The sequence below is a fragment of the Somniosus microcephalus genome, unplaced genomic scaffold (assembly GCF_052327205.1).
Source record: "Somniosus microcephalus isolate GS21.2 unplaced genomic scaffold, FLI_Smic_1.0 unresolved_chr1, whole genome shotgun sequence".
Taxonomy (NCBI): Eukaryota; Metazoa; Chordata; class Chondrichthyes; order Squaliformes; family Somniosidae; genus Somniosus; species Somniosus microcephalus.
In genome coordinates, this window is record NW_028225179.1 from 52,493,268 (window position 1) to 52,516,145 (window position 22,878).

General features: G+C 45.3%; 1 long non-coding RNA gene across 1 annotated transcript; it reads left to right on the plus strand.

Moving 5' to 3' along the window:
- The first annotated feature begins 20,670 nt into the window (after positions 1-20,670).
- On the plus strand, positions 20,671-22,502 carry LOC147095022 (uncharacterized). The gene is made up of 2 exons (XR_015074767.1): positions 20,671-20,800; positions 22,207-22,502. It is a non-coding gene; the product is annotated as an uncharacterized LOC147095022 (long non-coding RNA).
- Positions 22,503-22,878: the final 376 nt, after the last annotated feature.

Sequence of the window (22,878 nt, forward strand, 5' to 3'; positions counted from 1 at the left end):
TCTTTGTTCCCCATTATTAATTCCCCTGATTCTGATTGCATGGGACCTACACTTGACTTCACCAATCTTTTTCTCTTCACATATCTATAAAAGCTTTTACAGTCAGTTTTTATGTTCCCTTGCAAGTTTACTCTCGTATTCTATTGTCCCCTTAATTAATCCCTTTGTCCTCCTTTGTTGAATCCTAAACTGCTCCCAATCCTCAGGTTTACTGCTTTTTCTGGCCAATTTATATGTCCTCCTTGGATCTTATGCTATCCCTAATTTCCCTTGTTAGCCACGGTTGAGTCACCTTTTTTTGTTTTATTTTTATGCCAAACTGGGATGAACAAATTCTGTAGTTCACCCATGCGGTCTTTGAATGTTTGCCATTGCCTATCCACCGTCAACCGTTTGAGTGACATTCCCCAATCAATCCTACCCAACTCGCGCCTCAGACCTTCGTAGTTTCCATTATTTAAATTGAGGACCCTTGTTTCTGAGTCAACTACTTCATTCTCCATTTTAATGAAGAATTATATCATATATTGATCGCTCCGACCCAAGGGGCCTCGTACAACAAGATTGCTAATGAATCCTTTCTTGTTACATAATACCCAGTCTAAGATGGCCTGATCTCTGGTTGGTTCCTCGACATATTGGTCCAGGAAACCATCCCGTAAACACTCCAGGAATTCCTCCTCCACAGTATTGTTACTAATTTGGTTAGCCCAATCTATATGTAGATTAAAGTCACCCATGATGACTGCTGTGCCCTTATTGCACGCTTCTCTAATTTCCCTTTTAATTCCATCCACAATCTCCGCTTACTGTATGGAGGTCTATATACCACTCCCACTAACGTTTTCTGCCCCTTGGTATTTCTCAGCTCTACCCATACAGATTCCACATCATCAGAGCAAATATCCTTCCTTACAATTGTGTTAATCCCTTCTTTAACCAGCAATGCTACCCCACCTCCCTTTCCGTTTTGCCTATCTTTCCTGAATATTGAATACTCCTGGATGTTGAGTTCCCAGCATTGGCCACCCTGGAGCCATGTTTTTGTAATCCCAATCAAATCATATTCGTTTACCTCTATTTGCACAACTAATTCATCCACCTTATGATGAAACACACTCACTGACATAGTGTGTACATCATAACCCACCGCCAGAGACACACTGTGAACTGTAATACACTTCTACTGACCTCAGGAATATTAACACTCTGACAGAGACCCCAGGTTAATATCACACTCACTGCGACACTCTGTCCTTATGTTTATACTGCCAAATGCTGACAGTAATCAATAACACACTCCCACAGAGCATTGGCTCATATTTGCAATGAGAGGGAGAGAAAACCTCGTACATATTAACACAGTCCCGGTATAAATATTAACTGAATCACAGAATGCCTGGCATAAAATAAAACATTACCAAAGACAGTCTTTGTGCAATAAAATTCTGCTACAAATCCACAATAAATATTAACACCCGTTTAGAGACATATTGTTCATAGTGACACTCTGTCATGGATTTCCTGTGGGAAAATCTTGTTCACTCTCTCTACTTTCCCCTCATTCTCTCTCACTTATTCTATTTGCAGTATGTACTGGAGCTGACACTGAGACACACACGGGCTATACAGTGCCAGACAGGAGTGAAGCGTTCCCTTTTACCCGCTGTGTGCTGTACATATACAGGAGCTGATACTGAGACACACATGGGCCATATAGTACCAGATAGGAGTGAATTGTTCCTTCTACAAGCTGTGTACTGTATATCACAGAGTCAGAGAGTCCATCGCCACAGAAGGAGGCCATTCGGCCCATCAAGTCCATGCCGACTCGCTGTAGAGCAATCCAGTCAGTCCAATTGCCCCACTCTATCCCTGCAGCCCTGCAAGTTTATTTCCCTCAAGTGCTTATCAAACCTCCCTTTGAAAACATTGAGTGTCTCCGCTTCCACCACTTCCGTCGGCAGTGAATTCCAGTTCAACACCACTCACTGTAAGAAGATTTTTCCTCACATTCCCCCCTGTATCAAATCTGTGTCCCCTAGTCCTTGTACCATCAACCAGTGAGAACAGCCTTTCCCCGTCTAGCCTTTCCAAACCCGTCATAATCTTGTACACCTTGTACATCTCTATCAAATCACCACAAGGGAAGAAGATGTTACCATGTGCGGCGAGTCCAAAACTAGGGGTGATCAGTGATATCTGCTCCTGCTATTGCCTGAAGACAGCTGATTGACAGCGCAGCCCCCAATCGGGGCCCGGCGCAGCGACCCACACCCCACCCATTTTCGCAGTCGGAGGCGGGGTCGCTGCGCAGGGCCCCGATTGGTGGCTGCGGATTTGAATCCCGCATCCGTTAAACCGCCTCAGCGGCAGTGACGTCATGTAACCCGGCAACGCGGGCTTTGTGACATCAGCAGCCCAGCAATGGGGGCCCTCCCTGCCCCTGGTGCCAGGTTACTGAGGTCAGATTTGTACCACACTAGGCCGTAAATCGGTAGACTGCCTGTTCCGTGCCGAGCAAGTGCCTTCAAAAGCCTCTTAAACCCTTTCTCTCCGTCACTGCTTTCAATCCACCTACAACCTTAACCCGTGTGTGTGTGTTTCACCGTGTCTGTCTCTCAATATACAGACACACAAAACCCTGCCTATCAATCTGAGTCTTGAATTTTTCCAGCTCCAGCTTCAACAGCTTTTTGGGGAGAGAATTCCCGATTTCTACTACCCTTTGTGTGAGGAAGTACTTCCTGACATCACACCTGATCGGCCTAGCTTTAATTTTAAGGTTTTGCCCCTTGTTCTGGACTCTCCCACCAGATGAAATAGTATTTCTTGATCATCTTAAACACCTCAGTGATATCACCCTTAATTTTCTATATTCAAGGAAGTAAAAGGCTAGTCTATGACACCTGTCCTCCTCATTTAAACCTTTCAGCCCGGGTATCATTGTGGTGAATCTGTGCCGAAACCCCGCAAAAGCTAATACATCATTCTTGAGGTACGAGGTTCAGAATGAAATGGGTTCTTCCCTTGCATGTTTTAGTATACTCGGATGTAATTCATCCAGTCCTGATGATTTATCATCTCTAAGTTTTACTAGTTTATAAATTCAGGAACAGAAATGGTATGGAGTGGGATGGGGGACAGAGTAATTGGCAATGTAGAGGGAGCTCTGTATTGTACCTGCCCTTGCAGTGCTCGATGCTCCAGGGTGGATAAAGGGGAACCAGTAGATGTAATGTATTTGGATTTCCAGAAGGCATTCGATAAAGAACCGCATAAAAGTTTACTACACAAGATAAGAGCTCATGGTGTTGGGGGTACAGGAAACTTTTTTTTATCTGGGACCGACGTGGTGCCGGTTTATCAAAAATTCCGGATAACTGAGTGCTATAGTAAAAGATACGGAGAGCTGAGAGCTCCGTATAAAGCAACAAACCCTGTTGCTTAGCAACAGGTGCAGAACAATGGCCACAAGTTCCAAGCATCTCTGTAGCTTAGCAACAGCTGCAGCCACACCCAATTGCACAGCAACAGATCGAGGAAGGCAAGTAATATGAAGTAAAACTTACCTGAACCACCTACTGAATTTTGCCGGTTAACCGAGATTTCCGGTTATTTAGGTGCCGGTAAATAGAAGTTTCCTGTAATATATTAGATTGGATAGGGGATTGGCTAACGAACAGAAAACAGAGAGTCGGAATAAATGGGTCATTTTCAGGTTGGCAAACTGTAACTAGTGGGGTGCCACAGGGATCAGTGCTGGGGCCTCAACTATTTACAATCTATTAATGACTTGGATGTACTGTAGCCAAATTTGCTGACAATACAAAGATAGGTGGGAAAGCAAGTTGTGAGGAGTACACAGAGTCTGCAAAGGGATATAGATAGGTTAAGTGAGTGGGCAAAAATTTGGCAGCTGGAGTATAATGTGAGAAAATGTGAGGTTATTCACTTTGGTAGGAAGAGTAAAAGAGCAAAATCTTATTTAAGTGGAGAGACTATAGAATGCTGCGGTACAGAGGGATCTGGGAGTCCTCGTCCATGAAACACAAAAAGTTAGCATGTAGGTACAGCAAGTAATTAGGAAGGCAAATGGAATATTGGCCTTTATTGCAGGGGGATGGAGTATAAAAGTAGGGAAGTCTTGCTGCAGCTGTACAGGGCGTTGGTGAGACCACACCTGGAGTACTGCGAACAGTTTGGGTCACCTTATTTAAGGAAGGATATACTTGCATTGGAGGCAGTTCAGAGACGGTTCAGGAGGTTGATTCTGGAGATGAAGGGGTTGTCTTATGAAGAAAGGTTGAGCAGGTTGGGCCTATACTCATTGGAGTTTAGGAGAATGAGAGGTGATCTTATTGAAACATAATATTCTGAGGGAGCTTGACAGGGTAGATGCAGGGAGGATGTTTCCTCTCGTGGGGGAATCTAGAAATAGGGGGCATAGTTTCAGAATAAGTGGTTGCCCATTTAAAATGGAGATGAGGAGGAATTTCTTCTCAGGGTTGTGAATCTTTGGAATTCTCTACCCCAGAGAGCTGTGGAGACTGTCATTGAATATATTCAAGGCGGAGATAGACAGATTTTTGAAAAACAGGGGAATCGAGGGTTATGGGGAAACGGCCGGAAAGTGGAGTTGAGGCCAAAATCAGATCGGCCATGATCTTGTTGAATGGCGGAGCAGGTTCGAGGGACCGAATGGCCAACTCCAGCTCCTATTTCTTATTTTCTTGTGCTGATACTCTATAAAGTGGAAGTAGAAACATAGGAACAGGAACAGGAGAAGGCATTCAGCTCCTCGAGCCTGTTCCCCCATTCAATGAAATCATGGCAGTTCTGTATCTTAACTGCATCCACCTGCCTTGGCTCAATATCCTTTTATACCCTTGCCTGGCAAAAATCTACCACTCTCAGAATTAAAATTATTAATTGCGCTTGTATTTGCTTTTTGTTTGAGAGAATTCCACACTTCTACCACCCTTTGTGTGAAGAAGTGTTTCCTAACTTCTCCTGAATGGCCTGGATTTGATTTTAAGACTATGTCCCCTTGTCCCAGACTCCTCCACCAGTGGAAATAGTTTCTCTCTCTCTACCTGAACAATTCCTTTCAACATCCTAAAAACCTGCATCAAATTAAATCACCCCTTAACCTTCTATATTCTAGGGAATATGTAATCTCTCCTCATAATGTAACCCTTGGAGCCCTGGTAACATTCTGGTCTATCTGTGCTGCACTCTCTCCAAGGCCAGTATATCCTTCCTGAGGTGCGGTGCCCAGAACTGAATGCAATTCTCCAGATGGGGTCTTTCCAGAACTCTCTACAGCTGAAGCACCAACATTCCATTAGCCTCTTTAATTATTATTGTACCCGTCCACTAGCTTTTACTGATTTAAGTACTTGGAGCTCTAAATCTCTCTGCTCATCCACAGCTCCTAGCTTCTCGCCAGTTAGAGAGGTGTATGTGTCTGTGTGTCAATCTGTGTGGCTGTGTATGCGTTTATTTGTATATTGTGATCTATGTATGTGTACATGCTTGTGTATGTGCTTCTGTGGGCATGTCTCTACATGAGTGTGTCTGCATGTCTGTGGTTATGTGTGTCTATGTACATGTGGGTCTACGTTTGTGTCTGTGAGGTTGTCTGATCCACCATCCCTTTGCTCTGTTTCTTTCTAAATACGGTTCCGTACCAATGTGTCTGGGCCATTCACCTCCACAGAAAGTGCTGAACTTTCTGTTTCAATTGGTGCATTCTCATTAATTTGATTCTGGTATTTAACAGCAGCAAACAACTCCTGCAAAACCACAGCAACTGAATCTCTATTTGGAATAGTTCACCAGTCACGGCGACTGCTCCAGAGCAACAAAGGAACAGGAGTAGGCCATTGAGCCCCTCGAGCCTGTTCTGCCATTCAATGAGATCATGGCTGATCTGCACGTTGGCCCATATCCTTTAATACCTTTAGTTAACAAAAAGCTATCAATCTCTGATTTAAAATTAACAATTGATCTAGCATCACTTGCCATTTGCGGATGAAAGTTCCAAACTTCTACCTCCCATTGTGTGTAAAAGTGTTTCCTAATTTCACTCCTGAAAGGTCTGGCTCAAATTTTTAGACTATGCCCCCTAGTCCTAGAATTCCCAACCAGTGGAAATAGTTTCTCTCTCTCTACCCTATCTATTCCCCATAATATCTTGAAAACTTCAATCAGATCACCCCTTAGACTTCTAAATTCTAGGGATTATAACCCTAGTTTGTGTAATCTCTCCTCGGAACAACCCTTGGAGTCCGGGTATCATTCTGGTAAACCTACGCTGCACTCCCTCCAAGGCCAATATATCCATCCTAAGGTGTGGTGCCCAGAACTGCTCACTGTACTCCAGGTGTGGTCTAACCGGGGTTTTGTATAGCTGCAGCATAACCTCTACCCCTCTGTACTCTGGTCCACTAGACATAAAAGCCAGCATTCCATTAGCCTTTTTGATTATTTTCTGTACCTGTTCATGACATTTTAATGATCTCTGTACCTGGACCCCCAAGTCTCTTTGGACCTCCACTATTTTTGAGCCTTTCACAATTTAGAACGTACCCTGTTGTATCATTTTTAGGTCCAAAGTGGATGACTTCACATTTGCCTACACTGAAATCCATTTGCCACAGTTTTACCCATTCACATAATCTATCGATATCACTTTGTAATTTTATGCTTTCATCTACACTCCCTACAATGCAGCCTATCTTTGTGTCATCGCAGATTTAGATATATGACTTTCTATGCCATCATCTAAGTTGTTAATAAATACTGTTAATAGTTGAGGCCCCAACACAGATCCCTGTGGGACACCACAGTCACATCCTGCCAATTTGAGTACGTATCCATTATCCCTACTCTCTGCCTCCTGCAGCTCAGCTAATTTCCTAACTAGGTCAATAATTTGCAATGAATTCCTACTATCACCAAATTCTTCCACTCTGCTTGTGTGAAAGATCCAGTGATGGATTCCCGCCAGCCCGAGCTCTCCACGTTCTCACTGAATGAAACCTTCCTTCACGGGAAGCAGGCTCTGTTTGATTGTTTAGGTCCCGTAACCCCTGACCCTGTCTTACTGCTGTCAGAATAATGGGCTCTACTCAAATAAAATTTACTGCATTGATCACCGCTTCACATCCGTGTCTTGTTTCTCTTTAGGATCAGTGTGTCCGAGGACAAGGTGTTCGGGGTGGATTGAGGCTGGGTGCAGATTTGGAAATCGCAGGAAATGGGAGGGGGAAACCGCTGCAGGGAATCTCTGCAAGTGCCTAAACACATTCAGGAAGGTACTGAGATAAAACGGGTGTCCCAGAGTTTCAGCACTCTGACCGATTGGATTCAGCATATCTCACTTACAGAATCATAGAATGAACCAGCACAGAAGGAAGCCCTTCGGCCGATTGACGCTGCACCGGCTCTTTCACAGAGTAATCCAGTTTGTCCCCCTCCCCCGCTCTTTCCCCATATCACGGCAATTATTAGTACGATAGCAAAATACTGCAGATGTTGGAAATCCGAAATAACAACAGAAAATGCTGGAAAAACTCAGCAAGTCAGGCAACCTCCACGGATGTTGCCTGACTTGCTGAGTTTTTCCAGCATTTTCTGTTGTTATCACGGCAATTATTTCTCCTTCACGTATTTAGCCAATTCCATTTTGATGGCTATTCCTGAATCTGTATCCAGCACCCTATCAGTCAGTCATTCCAAATTCTAACCACTCGTTGCATAAACACATTTTTCCTCATGTCACCTCTGATTCTATTGACAATCACATTAAATCTCTCGTTATCGACGCTTCAGCCATTAGAGAGAGATTCTCATTATTGACTCTCTGAACCCTTCATGATTTTAAACTCCTATCAAATCTCTACTTGGCCTTCCCCGCTCCAAGGAGAAAACCCCGTCTTCTCCAGTCTATCCATGTAACAGTAATCCCTCATCCCTGAAACCATTCTAGTAAATCTCTTCTGTACCCTCTCCAAAACATTCTCATCCATCCTAAAGTGTAGAGCCCAGAATTGGACACACTACTCCAGCTGGGACCGCACTAGTGTTTTATATCGGTTTAACACATTGTTCTGACTGTTGTTAACCTGTCCTCCCCCCAAAGGTTTGTGCACAAACAACCCCAGGTCTCGTTCTCGCACCCCCTTTAAAATTGGAACATTCAGATTGTGTTGTCTCTCCTCATTCCTCCGACCAATCTGTATCACCTCACACTTTCTGTGTTGAACTTCGTCCACTATTCCAGCCTGTCTATGTTGTCTTGAAGTTTATTACCATCTTCCTCACTCTTTACTGCACTTCCACATTTCGTGTCATCTGTACATTTCTAAATTCTGCTCTGTATCCCCAAGTTCATGGGTTTCCTCAGGCAGACTGAAATGAGACATAATCTACATTAGACCCACAGACACTATCTAACCCGTGCTGTACCTGCCCAGGGAATTTTCGATGGGACATTGTAGAAGGAGCTTTAGTCTTCGGCTAACCAGTGCTGTACCTGCCCTGAGAGTGCTTGATGGGACAGTGTAGAGGGAGCAATACTCTGCATCTAACCCGAGCTGTACCTGCCCTGAGAGTGTTTAATGGGACAGTGTAGACTGAGCTTTACTCTGTTTCTGTCCTGCACTGCACCTGCGCTGGGAGTGTTTGATGGGACAATGTCGATGGAGCTTTACTCTGTATCTAACCTGTGCTTTACCTGCCCTGGGAGGTTTTGATAGGGACAGTGTAGAGTGAGCTTTATTCTGTATCTAACCCGTGCTGTACTTGCCCTGAGTGATTAATGGGACAGTGTCGACTGAGTTTTACTCTGTTTCTGTCCTGTGCTTCACCTGCCCTGGGAGTGTTTGATGGGACAGTGTAGAGGGAGCCTTACCCTGTAACTAACCCAAGTAGTGCCTGCCCTGAGAGTTTTTGATAGGGACAGTGTAGAGGGAACATTACTCTGTATCTAACCCGTGCTGTACCTACCCTGGGAGTGTTTGATGGGATGCTGCAGAGGGGGCTTTACTCTGTATCTAACCTGTGCTGTACCTGCCCTGGGAGAGTTTGATGGGACAGTGTAGAGTGAGCTTTACTCTGTATCTAACCCGTGCTGTACCTGTCCTGGGAGTGTTTGATGGGACAGTGCAGAGGGAGCTATTCTGTGCAACTAACCCGTGCTGTACCTGCCCTGAGAGTTTTTGATAGGGACAGTGAAGACTGAGCTTTACTTTGTTTCTTTCCTGCACTGCACCTGCCTTGGGAGTGTTTGATGGGACAGTGTAGAGGAAGCTTTACTCTGTATCTAACCCGTGCTGTACCTACCCTGGGAGTGTTTGATGGGGACAGTGTAGAGGGCACATTACTTTGTATCTAACCTGTGCTGTACCTACCCTGGGAGTGTTTGATGGGATGCTGCAGAGTGAGCTTTACTCTGTATCTTATCCGTGCTGAACCTGCACTGAATTTTTTTGATGGGACAGTTTGAGTGATCTTTACTCAGTTTCTGTCTTGTGCTGTACCTCCACTGGGAGTGATTGATGTGACAATGTAGAGTCAACTTTACTCTCTATATCTGTCCTGTGCTGTACCTGCCCTGGGAGTGTTTGATGGGGACCGTGTCGAGGGAGATTTACTCTGTATCTCTCCCGTGCTGTACCTGCCCTGGGAGTGTTTGATGGGGCAGTGTAAATGGAGTTTGACCGGGGACCCATGTGAAGCTGGCAGTATAACTCAGATCTGCTGGATAACCCTGCTCTGAAGTCAGTGCCTGTCTCAAAACCTGTACTGACTGAACAAAATCTCATTGCTTTAAAGTTAGTGATTATAACCTGACATCGATATGATATGATAGAGTAAGAAAACTTCGAGAAATATTAAACTGAACAGAGAAGGAGCGATTAAAAAAAAAAATCTCTTTCCGTCTCTCTGCCTCTTTCTCTCTTACTATGCCTCATTCCGGCGCGCTCTCGCGCTCTCTCATCTTTCTCTCTGCCTCGCTGTCCTTTACTCTTTCAGCCTTTCTCTTCACTTCCATTTGGTCCCTCTTTTTGCCTCTCTCTGTCTCCCTTCCCTTCTCTGTCTCCCTTCCCCTCTCTCTCTCCCTACCACCTCACCCCCCTCCCCTCCCGTCTGTCAGTTTCTACCTTCTCAGTCAAGATTCCTCACCTAACTGCGCTCTCTGAACACAACCACTTTATCACTGAGCCCAGACTGTGCTCTGAACACATTGCATGAGCTGGTCACAGCTTCTTCACCCCCCAGTTTTAAAATGTGCTTTCCAGGATGTGTCCGGTCCCACCAGGGGCTTGGAGTCCTGCAAGATTTCGCTGTTAATCTAGAGGGAAGCTTGCTTTTTATTCTAACCTCTGCTGCACCTCTTCCGCCACATCTCATTCATCCCCATTCCTGAATTCATTTTTTTACATTTCATCGTCCACTGACATCTCCGCCCACATATGTACACATTGCCTCCGATGTGCTCCTCTCTGTAAATCTACTGGGCCTTGTTTTTCAAGATTTTTGTCAGCCTGCCTCTGTAATTGAAGCAGTTTGGTCATTTTGTAAGTTTATCTGCAATGTTTCAATAATTGGCAAGCGATTTCTGCTGATCTGCTGAGCGTATTTCCATAGGACACAGATGCCTCAGGAGAGCAGGCATCCAAACCAGGTTAACATGACACTGAAAATGTTATTCTACAGTCCAGCTAACAGTGGAAGGGAATTGGAGGGAAAATATGTCAGTACATCTATAAAATAAGTCAAATACAAATCCTAATCATGGGAGATTTCAACAACACCAAATAATCTGGCAAGGAGAGGTAGGGAAAGGGGAAAAGGGAATGGAGAATTTACAGTGTGTTCAGGACTCCTTTCTTACACAGAACGTAAGAAGCCCAACAAGAGAGGGATCAGTGATGGATCTATAATGGGAAATGAACCAGAGCAGATAAGAGACAGACAGAGAGATAGAACAGCAGTGGGAAATACTTACAAAGGTGATCAATTGAGTTCAGGAGGAAGATATTCCACTAAAATAAACAAGAATAAACTAGCCAATAATGAAACACCATGGAAAAGGGCAAAATTTAAACAAAAGGAAAGGCAGACACTGAGTACAGTGACAATAAAGGAGAGGATGAGAAAAGGAGTAGGGCGAGGTTGGGAAAGAAGCAAAAAAACAATTAGGAAGGCGAAAAGGAACTGCGACATTAAATTATCAAGTAATATGCCAAGAAATAGTAAAAAGTAATCTACAGACCCACAAAAGAAAAGGTAAAACAAGATAGGGTCAGGGCCACTAAAGGATGCAGAAGATAAACTCGCAGGTAATGACAGCAAAATGGCAGAAATATTGGAGAATTACTTTGCCTCAGTTTTTAACCAGGTCGACTAACAAGGTGGATATGACATTGCAAGAGGAGATCAAAAAAGATACCAAGACCTTTAAAATTGAAAGGGGAAAATAACTGATAAACTAGTAAAAGTTAGAGAGGATAAAGCGGCGGGTCTGGATGTGTTAATTCACACATACTAAACGAAGCAAGGAAGAGATAGCAGCGGCACTAATATATTTACTCAGAATTGTTGGTACAATATCAAAATTTGTGGATGACACCAAATTTGGGATTGTAATCAATACTGAGGAGGATTGTGACAATACAAGATGTTAATAAACTTGGGTGATGGGCGTGTGAAGGGCAAATTAATTTCAATACAGATAGGTGTGAGGTGGTGCATTTCCTTGGAAAGTAAGTGTCTAAATGGGGTAGAGGAGCAAAGGGATCTGGAGGAACAGCAGTACAAATCGTTAAAAGCAAGCTAATAAGGCCATGGAAATGCAAACAAAGCATTGGAGTTCATTTCTAGAGTAAGAGAATTGCAAAGCAGAGAAGTTATGTTAAACTTATATAGAACCTTGGTTACACCCCACTTGGAGTACTGTATACAGTTCTGGTCTCCATATTACAGTAAGGGTATAGAGTCACTGGAGAAGGTGCAAAAAAGATTTACACGCATTATACCGTAACTGAGAGGTTCTTAGTATTCTGAATGACTGAATAGGCTGGGGCTCTTTCTCTCGAAAAGGGAAGGCTGAGCGATGATCTAATAGAGACCTTTATAATTCTGAAGGGGTTTGATGGGGTAGATATAGAGATGTTACTACTTGTGGGGAGTCCAAAATCAGGGGTCATAAATATAAGATAGTTACTAATAAATCCAATAAGAAATTCAGGAGAAACTTCTTCACCCAGAGAGTGGTTAGAATGTAGAGCTTGCTGGCACATGGAGTAGTTGAGGTGAATAGCAGAGTGTCTTTAAGGGGAAGCTAGAGAAGTACACGAGAGAGAAAGGTATAGAAGGATATGATAGGGTGAGGTGAAGTAAGGTGGGTGGAGACTCGTGTGGAACATAAACACCGGCATGGACCTGGTGGACTGAATGGCCTGTTTCTGTGCTGTAAATTCTATGTAATTCTGTAGTGAATTCTGAACAGACACGGTACAACACTCGAAACAATCATCAGCAAGGCCTGGGTGTCACAGAGGGCCAAAGCTCTGACCTTTCACCCCTACCGATCTGAAGGTCTTGTGTAACATGAATGTGGGGAGTTCAAACACTGTCCTTGGTGAGAGGTCAGATTTGTACCACACTCGGCCCTAAGTTGGCAGACTGGCTGTTTCATGCCAAACACGTCCCTTCAGAAGCCTGTTTAAAACCTCTCACTCCGTCACTGATTTCAATCCACCTACAACCTTAACCCTCTCCCTCCTGCTCAGTCTGTGTGTGTGCCTATCTGGACGTGCGTGTGTTCTGTCTGTCTGTACGTGTATGCATGTCAGTGTCTGTTCATGTTTTTGTGTGTGTGTTTCTTGGCACCATGTGCAGATCCCGCATCTATATTACCCTCTATATTCCGCACAGTGCCAGTTTCTGAGCTGGTGTCTGAGTGTCTGATGCAGTGACGTTTGGTGGGCCATCTTCTTCTTCTCCACTTTCCTCCATTATTTCGGGGACAGGCTACGTGGGTGGCAGATCTTGGTCATCTGAAAGCAGAAAGGCACAAGTGTCAGGTTATGATGAGGGGAGGGGGGAAAGCAAGATATCCATGCATGCAGCATCAGCAGCTTGTAAGTGAGAAGAGCTTGTGGGATGAGGGGATGTGGGATATGAGAAGGAGGATTAGGAATGAGCAGAGCGTTATTGCCCCCAAGGGCTTCAACTTCCCCGTTTTCGTGGCTTCGGTGACTGCCCCTCCAATCATGTCGAGCACTGTCTCCTCCAGTTGGCAAAGGTCTGTAAAGCGGTTTGGCCGCTTCCCGTCTGCCGTTGCTCGCGGCGGTTGTGAGCTACCTTGGCCTGCAAGAAAAAGGGAAGTGTGTCAGTGAGTGCAGTGAGTGTTTGGGTGATGTGCCTGCCTTAGTTGAATAGCTCTTAGTATGTGCAAGGTGTGAGATGTGGCTGTGAGTGTTGCAGCAGTGGTAAGGTTGTGAGGGTGAAAGGAAGCTATGATTGTGAGGTCTGTGTGGTGAAAGGTAGGTGAATGATGGGGGTGTGGTATATTGAGCAGTGTCTGAGGCTTGTGGTGCAGATGCTGGGATATGACATTTGCTGAAGCCTTCACTCACCTTGACCTGCCGTGTGAGGTCGTTAAACTTCTTGCGGCACTGGATCCATGTCCGCGGGACGACACTAATGACCGTGACATGATACTGTTGGCCGTGATGTACCAGCTATCTCCTGCCACAGCCTTCTCGAAGTGTGCACTGATGGCTTCCTGATGGATCTATAAAGGGTGATGAACCAGAGCAGATAAGAGAAGTGAGCTTCGGTGAAAATCTAGACAATATCAATCTCAACATAATAAGGTTTATGATTTGAGAAAGACAAAAATAATCATTTGGAAAAAGCTGATTGAGGTGATGTAAATGGAGCTAGTGAAGATAAATTGGAACGGAAGAGACAGAAAAAGAGAGAGAGCAGCAGTGGGAAATATATAAAAGGGTGATCAGTAGAGTTCAGGAGGAATATATTCCACTAAAATAAACAATAAACTAGCCAATAATGAAGCACCATGGATGAATAAAGAGATGAGGGCAAAATTGAAACTAAAGAAAAAGGCAGAGACTGAGTACAGTGACAATAAAGGAAAGGATGACAAAAGGGAATAGGAAGAGATTGGGAAAGAAATTTAAAAAAAACAATTAGGAAGGCGAAAAGGAATTGCGACATTAAATTATCAAGTAATATAAAAAGAAATAGTAAATAGTAAAATCTACAGACACACAACAAAAGGTAAAACAGGATAGGGACAGAGCCACTAAAGGATGCACAAGATAAACTCGCAGGTAATGACAGCGAAATGGCAGGAAATGCCTCAGTTTTTAAACTGGCTGACTAACGAGGTGGATATGACCTTGCAAGAGGAGATCAAAAAAGATATCAAGACCGTTAAAATTGAAAGGGGAAAATAACTGATAAACTAGCAGAAGTTTGAGAGGATAAAATCGCAGGTCTGGATGTGTTAATTCACACAGACTAAATGGAGCAAGGGAAGAGATAGCAGAGGCACTAATATATTTACTCGGAATTGTTGGTACAGTTTCAAAATTTGTGGATGATGTCAAATTTGGGATTTTAATCAATATTGAAGAGGATTGTGACAATACAAGATGTTAAACTTGGATGATGGGTGTGTAAATGGCAAATTAATTTCAATATAGATCGGTATGAGGTGGTGAATTTTGGTAGGAGGAGTAAGGAGGCTACGAGCTCCTTGGATAGCAAGTGACTAAATGTGGTAGAGGAGCAAAGGGATCTCGGGGAACAGATGTACAAATCATTAAAAGCAGGTTAACAAGGCCATGAAAATGCAAACCAAGCACTGGGGTTCATTTCTAGAGTAAGAGAATTGCAAAGCAGAGAAGTTATATTAAACGTGTACAGACTTTGGTTAGACCACACTTGGAGCACTGTGTACAGTTCTGGTCTCCAAATTACGAAAAGTATATCGAGACACTGGAGAAGGTGCAAAATAGGATTGACGAGAATTATACCAGAACTGAGAGGTTCTAAGTATCCAGAATGACTGAACATGTTGGGGCTCTTTCTCTAGAAAAGAGAAGGCTGAGCAATGTCTAATAGAGATCTTTATATTTATGAAGGGCTTTGATGGGGTAGATGTAGAGAAGATGATCCCACTTTAGGGAGTCGCAAACTAGGGATCATAAACATAAGATGGTCATTAATAATTGCAATAATGAACTCGGGAGAAACCTCTTTACCCAGAGAGTGGTTAGAATGTAAAGCTTGCTGGCAAATGGAGTAGTTGAGGTGAATAGCAGAGTGCCTTTAAGGGGCAACCAGATAGGTATATGATGGAGAAAGGAATAGAAGGATATGATGGTAGGATGAGGTGAAGTAAGGGGGGAGGAGGTTGGTGTGGAGCATAAACACCGGCATGGACCTGTTGGACTGAATGGCCTGTTTCTGCGCTGTAAATACTATGTAATTCTATCGTGAATTCTGAATAGACACAGTACAGCTCTCGAAACAAACTTCAGCGAGAGGCTAGGTGTCACAGAGGGTCAAAACTCTGACCTTTCTCCCCTACCGATCTGAAGGTTTTGTGTAAAATGAATGTAGGGAGTTCAAACACAGTCCTTGGTGAGAGGTCAGATTTGTACCACACTGGGCCCTAAATCGACAGACTGGCTGTTACGTGCCGAGCAAGTGTCTTTAAAAGCCTGTTTAAAACCTCTCTCTCCGTCACTGATCTCAATCCACCTACAACCGTAACCCTTTCCCTCCTGCTCTGTGTGTGTGTCTGTATGTATGTGCGTGTTATCAGTCTGTCTACGTGTATGCATGGCAGTGTCTGTGTGTGTGTTTCTTGGCACCATGTGCAGATCCCGCATCTATATTACCCTCTACATTCCGCGCAGTGCCAGTTTCTGAGCTGCTGTCTGAGTGTCGGATGCAGTGACGTGTGGTGGGCCATCTTCTTCATCTCCACTTTCCTCCATTATTTCGGGGACAGGCTATGCGGGTGACAGATCTTGGTCATCTGAAATCAGAAAGGCACAAGAGTCAGGTTATGATGAGGGGAGGGGGGAAAGCAAGATATCCATGTATATAGCATCAGCAGCTTGTAAGTGAGAAGAGGTTGTGGGATGAGGGGATGTGGGATATGAGAAGAAGGATTAGGAATGAGCATTATTGACCCCCAGGGCTGCAACTTCCCCGTTGTTGCGGCCTCGGTGACTTCCCCTCCAATCATGTCGAGCACTGTCTCCTCCAGTTGGCAAAGGCCTGTACAGCGGTTTGGCCGCCTCCCGTCTGCCGCTGCTCACGGTGGTTGTGAGCCACCTTGGCCTGCAAGAGAAAGGGAAGTGTGTCAGTGAGTGCAGTGAGTGTTTGGTGATGTGTCTGTCAAAGTTGAATAGCTGTCGGTGTGTGCAAGGTGTGAGATGTGGCTGTGAGTGCAGTGAGTGTTTGTGTGATGTGTCTGTCAAAGTTGAATAGCTGTCGGTGTGTGCAAGGTGTGAGATGTGTCAGTGAGTGCAGTGAGTGTTTGTGTGATGTGTCTGTCAAAGTTGAATAGCTGTCGGTGTGTGCAAGGTGTGAGATGTGTCAGTGAGTGCAGTGAGTGTTTGGGTGATGTGTCTGCCAAAGTTGAATCGCTGTCGGTGTGTGCAAGGTGTGAGATGTGTCAGTGAGTGCAGTGAGTGTTTGTGTGATGTGTCTGTCAAAGTTGAATAGCTGTCGGTGTGTGCAAGGTGTGAGATGTGTCAGTGAGTGTTGCAGCAATGGTAAGGTTGTAAGGGTGAAATGAAGCTATGATTGTGAGGTCTGAGTGGTGAAAGGTCGGTCAGTGATGGGGGTGTGATGCATTGAGCAGTGTCCGAGGCTTGTGGTGCAGATGCTGGGATATGACATTTGCTGAAGCCTTCACTCACCTTGACCTGCCGTGTGAGGTCGCTAAACTTCTTGCGGCACTGTATCCATGTCCGCGGGACAACACTATTGACCGTGACATGATACTGTTGACCGTGATGTAGCTAATGTTACCCCACTATTCAAAAAAGGTGGTAGAGAAAAAGCGGGGGATTATAGACCGATAAGCCTGACATCGGTAGTGGGGAAAATGCTAGCGTCCATTATAAAAGATGTAATAGCAGAGCACTTGGAAAGCAGTGACGGGATCGGACAAAGTCAACATGGATTTACAAAAGGTAAATCATGCTTGACTAATCTACTGGAATTTTTGGAGGATGTAACTGGTAAAATAGATAAGGGAGAACCAGTGGATGTGGTATACTTGGACTTTCAGAAGGCTTTCGATAAGGTCCCACATAAGAGATTAGCGTGCAAAATTAAGGCACATGGGATTGGGGGCAAGGTATTGACTTGAATAGAGAACTGTTTGGCAGACAGAAAGCAAAGAGTTGGAATAAACGGGTCGTTTTCCGAGTGGCAGGGAGTGACTAGTGGGGTACCGCAAGGATCGGTCCTAGGACCCCAGCTGTTAACAATATATATTAATGATCTGGACGAGGGAATTGGATGTAATATTTCCAAATTTGCAGACGACACAAAGCTGGGTGGGAGGCTATGCTGTGAGGAGGATGTCGTGAAACTCCAGTACGATTTGGACAGGTTGGGTGGTTGGGCAGACACATGGCAAATGCACTATAATGTGGATAAATGTGAGGTTATCCACTTTGGTGGCAAAAACAGGACGGCAGATTATTATTTGAATGGCAATAGATTGGGAGAAGGGGAAGTGCAAAGAGACCTGGGTGTCCTTGTGCACCAGTCGCTGAAGGTAAGCATGCAGGTGCAGCAGGCGGTTAAGAAGGCAAATGGTATGTTGGCCTTCGTAGCACGAGGGTTCGAGTACAGGAAAAAGGATGTCTTGCTACAGTTGTACAGGGCCTTGGTGAGACCGCACCTTGAGTATTGTGTGCAGTTTTGGTCGCCTTACCTGAGGAAGGACGTTCTTGCCATGGAAGGAGTGCAGCGAAGATTCACCAGGCTGATACCTGGGATGGCAGGAATGACGTATGAGGAGAGATTGTGTCAATTGGGCTTATACTCACTGGAGTTTAGAAGATTGAGAGGTGTAAGGATTCCGGGGGCTTCTTTTAAACTGGTTTAAGGTAATCTACCTGGCCAGCAGTCTTTTTGCTGCTGCACTCTAAACCAGTTTACAAACAGCGGTTTCGAATCGCTACCCCTCCTTTAGTTCTGAGTGGAGGAACTTATAATTAATGATATTAAAACGGAACAAGTGGTTTGGATGAGAGCAAAAATCAAGCTTTATTAACTAAAAGAAACTATAATCAAAAATACCAAACTATCCCACACGAACACAGTGAAATTGTAAAACTATATAACGGGGGTTGCAGACATTGAAAACGAGGGATACAATGGCTACAATGTTATTTAAACAATCTTAGCAATTCCCTTAAATCACCATCCCCCCTTAACTCCTGCTTGGTTGCCTTGTTGAGGAGTCAGAAACTCTGCTCACATGTGGTCCAGCAAAGAGGAAGAGGAAGAGAGAGAGAGAGAGAGAGAGCTCACCTATGGTCCCAGGAAGTCAAGAGAGCGAAATAGCTTCAGCATCTATCTTTATACCTGGTGAGCCCCTCCCGTTCTGCCTTGCAAGGCTGTGTGCAAAATTCCCCACCCAAAAGGGTCCAATACACAAGAGAAAGCTGTGATAGGTTAACTCAAAGTGGTTGGATTGAGTTAATGTGATTTTCGGAGCTCCCTGTGCTGAAACAAAAGGGAGATACGACTGCTCTATTGTCCAGTACTGGGGTGATTTAAAATCCATTCAAATGTTAACGCTTCCCGTTCATGATACAAAAGTCTCTTCTGCAGTTTAGATGTCCTCCACTCGATATACAAACAAATGCTAATAGCATTCAGTTGCTTTGTAAACAAAGCATTGACCTTTGTCTTCATCGAACCTTACTTCCAGACATACAAAGCTGCATTCCAAGCCTCTTTTGTCATTCGGCCATGTGATGCGACTGCCACTCGGCCTCGGGCGACTGTCTGTGTGGAGTTTGCACATTCTCCCCGTGTTTGCGTGGGTTTCCTCCGGGTGCTCCGGTTTCCTCCCACAGTCCAAAGATGTGCGGGTTAGGTTGATTGGCTATGATAAAATTGACCCTTAGTGTTGGGGGGATTAAATACGTGGAGTTACGGGGATAGGGTGGGATATGTGTTGGTGTAGGGGTTACGGGGATCGGGTGGGATATGTGTCGGTGCAGGCTCGATGGGCCGAAATGGCCTCTATCTGCACTGTGGGGCTTCTGTGATACTTTAATCAAAAAAATGAATCTTCAGAACTGTAAATTATTGCGAATTCTTAGAGGGGATCTCATGCAAACCTACAAAATTCTGTCAGGCCTGGACAGACTAGATGCAGGAAGGATGTTTCTGATGGCCGGGGAGTCCAGAACTAGGGATCACCGTCTAAGGATAAGGGGTAAGCCATTTAGGACTGCAATGAGGAGGAATTTCTTCACCAAGGGAGTGGTGAACCTGTGGAATTCTCTGCCACAGAGGGCGGTGGAGGCCAGTTCATTAAATATATTCAAGAAAGAGTTGGATATATTTCTTAAGGCTCAAGGGATATGGGGAGAAGGCAGGGACAGGGTACTAACTTTGCATGATCAGCCATGATCTCATTGAATGGCGGAGCAGGCTCGAAGGGCCGAATGGGCTACTCCTGCTCCTATCTTCTATGTTTCTATGTGATGTACCCAGCTATCTCCTGCCACAGCCTTCTCGAAGTGTGCACTGATGGCTTCCTGCCACGCTGCAGGAACAGGACAGCCTGCCTCCTCTCCACTGCCACGACCAATGCCTCCAGAGCCGCATCGGAGGACCTTGTGGCTCGTTCTCTTTGCTGCTGCTGAGACTTGTGGGCCAACTGCAATTCCAACCCCTACTTCAGTGACAATGAGGTGCTGCTGCATCAAAGCACCTCCACTCTAAGTAGTGGAGAAACACTAGGCCACACATTACAGGCCATTAGACTGCACAAGATATTAGCCCACCTGTTTAGCGCTGTGATCAGCACTACAATCATGTAAATGAGCAGACAGCATGAATTGTGCATGCTGCCTGGGCCACTCTGAACGGGGGCAGCCAAATAGCACTGGGCCATGACACCGCCCGTTTTCGGGCCATATCCAATTTCTAGGCCTAGGTTTGATGGGTTAAAAGTCCTGTTGAGAACATAAGGACATAAGAATAAGGAGTAGGAGTAGGCCATACGGCCCTTCCAGCCGGCTCCGCCTATCAAAAATACCATGGCTGATCTTTGACCTCAACTCCACTTCCCCGCCTGATTCCCATAATGTTTGTGGACCAGCTGCATCATGCCAGCTGAGCTCAGGAGTTCAGACCTGGAGTTGGGCCCAAACACACAACCTTGTCTTCTGAAAGATAGAGAACTGCCAACTGGGTCCAGCTGCCAACTGATCCACGTCACATAAAAAGGAAACGCCTTTTCCCAGGATATCTCCAGAGAACAGAGCCACTCCCCGTGTGTGTGACTATAAATGCAGCAAACTCGGAGTCCGGATTCAGAACATTTCCACTCCAGCCGCCTTAATCTGACTCTGGAAAACATCACAGAAGATGAAAGCTCTGCTCTTGCTTCTTGGATTCCTGGTGCTGACTCAGGCCAGCCTCACTGGAGGGGAGATCGGTGGAGGCGCCAATTGGAAGATATTAGGAGGAGGAAGAGGTAGATTTGGAGGAGTAGGAATAGGTTTTGGTTTCTAGGTTTCTCTGATCTCTCCGCAGTCAGTGTCCAGTCAGTTTTATGTTTTAAACTATTGTATTCTCTGTTTGAATGTCACAGTTTGATTAATTGAGTGAAGGTGATTGTAAGAAAGTCTGAAGAATTTAACCTGAACCAGTTCCACGGGTAAATCCCCCGATTATTCAGCGGGTACCTCAGTGGGTCAAGGGAATGGCGGGTGTTTGCTGATCCAAACAGACCAGCAATAAAAGCACAAATTACTGGCCGGTGCCGAGTGGGCGGATCTCAGCCGCAGCATTGACCCGGTTAGGAGACTCTGTAATTGGCCTCAGTACCCAGGTACTGCGGAGGGGAAACTCCCAGTTGTTGCTTCCGATCACTGCTACCCGCTGCAAAGTGTGAGAGTGCGGACTCTGTGTGAGGACCGGAGCGGGAGATCCTTCAGTCCCTTTCCCCCACACTCACTGTCCAGTCTCACAGATGAAGAATGGTGAATTGGGAGCGATGCTGGAGGTGTGAGAGGAACCGGTCCCCAGACAAGAGTCAGCTTTTCATTACAGGAGGGTAGGGAATGGGATCAAAAAGGTTTCAAAACAGGTTTATTTAATTGGAATAATTCTGCAGCCTTCATAGAGATCGGGATGTGAGAACACGGACTAAGTAGAGGAGGCAAGCGGTGAAATGATCAATTGCCAGTAGCTGGGTGTCAGTTTGGCTCAGTTGGGAGTTGAGTGAACAAGTTGTGGGTTGATGCCCCAGTCCAGTACATACAGCCCAGCACTGGGGGAGTGCTGCTCTGTTGGAGGTGTCATGTTGTGGATGAAACGTTAAACGGAGACCCTGTCTACCTGTTCATGGGGCAGGAAACATCTGGTGACATTATTTGAAGAGCTGGGAGTTCTCCCGGTGTCTTGGACCGACATCACTCTCTCATCCAACATGAGCAGAGACTCCCCATCCTGTCCAATCTCATTTGCTGTTTGTGGGACTTTGCTATGAGCTAATTGGCTGCCACATTTCCTACAAAACAGTGTCGGCACTTCAGAAACAAGCCCTGGTCTGTGAAACTCTTTGGGCCCTTCTGGTGCCGGGAAAGGTTCTCCATCAATGTCAGATCTTTCCTCTCTGTGTCTCTGGTCTCAGATAGCGGGTGTGGTGGGCTCCTTTCTGAGGAAATCCCCTTGGGCTGCCCTTCAGGACAAAGAGTGAGTCTGCACAGGTCGGGGGAGAGGTGTGGAGTTTCATTAAGTATAAAAGAGTTAATGTTCATGTGTGGTCCAGAGTCAGTCTTAGTAACACTGACAGACTCAGCTTCATGTTTTCTCATTGTTCTCCCTCCCTCTGTGTACAGAACCATCAATCAATTCATTCTTCATTTTGGATTTTAGTGCCCTGCACCTGGTATGGAGGAGCATGTCGTGAGGGCGGCTGTAACAGAGACGAGATGCCTTTCCCAAAAAAGTGCCCTGATATGTTACAATGCTGCTTTCTGAAATGATGAAAGATCCAGTGACGGATTCCCACCAGCCCGAGCTCTCCACGTTCTCACTGAATGAAACCTTCCTTCACGGGAAGCAGGCTCTGTTTGATTGTTTAGGTCCCGTAACCCCTGACCCTGTATTACTGCTGTCAGAATAATGGGCTGTACTCAGAAATAAAACTTACTGCATTGATCACAGCTTCACATCCGTGTCTTGTTTGTCTTCAGGGTCAATGTGTCCGAGGACAAGGTGTTCAGGGATGGGATGAGGCTAGGAGAAGATTTGGGAATCGCAGGAAATGGGAAGAGGAAACCGCTGCAGGGAATCTCTGCAAGTGCGAAATAACACATTCAGAAAGTTATTGAGATAAGACAGGTGTCCCAGAGTGTCGGCACTCTGACCGTTCAGGGTTCAGGATATCTCGGTTGAACGGATTGGTTCAGGCAGAATGGAAGCGGACATACTTTGCATCAGACCCACAGACTGAGGGGACACTGCAGAGGGAAATTTACTCTGTATCTAACCCGTGCTGTACCTGCCCTGGGAGTCTTTGATGGGACAGTGTAGAGCAGGGGTGGG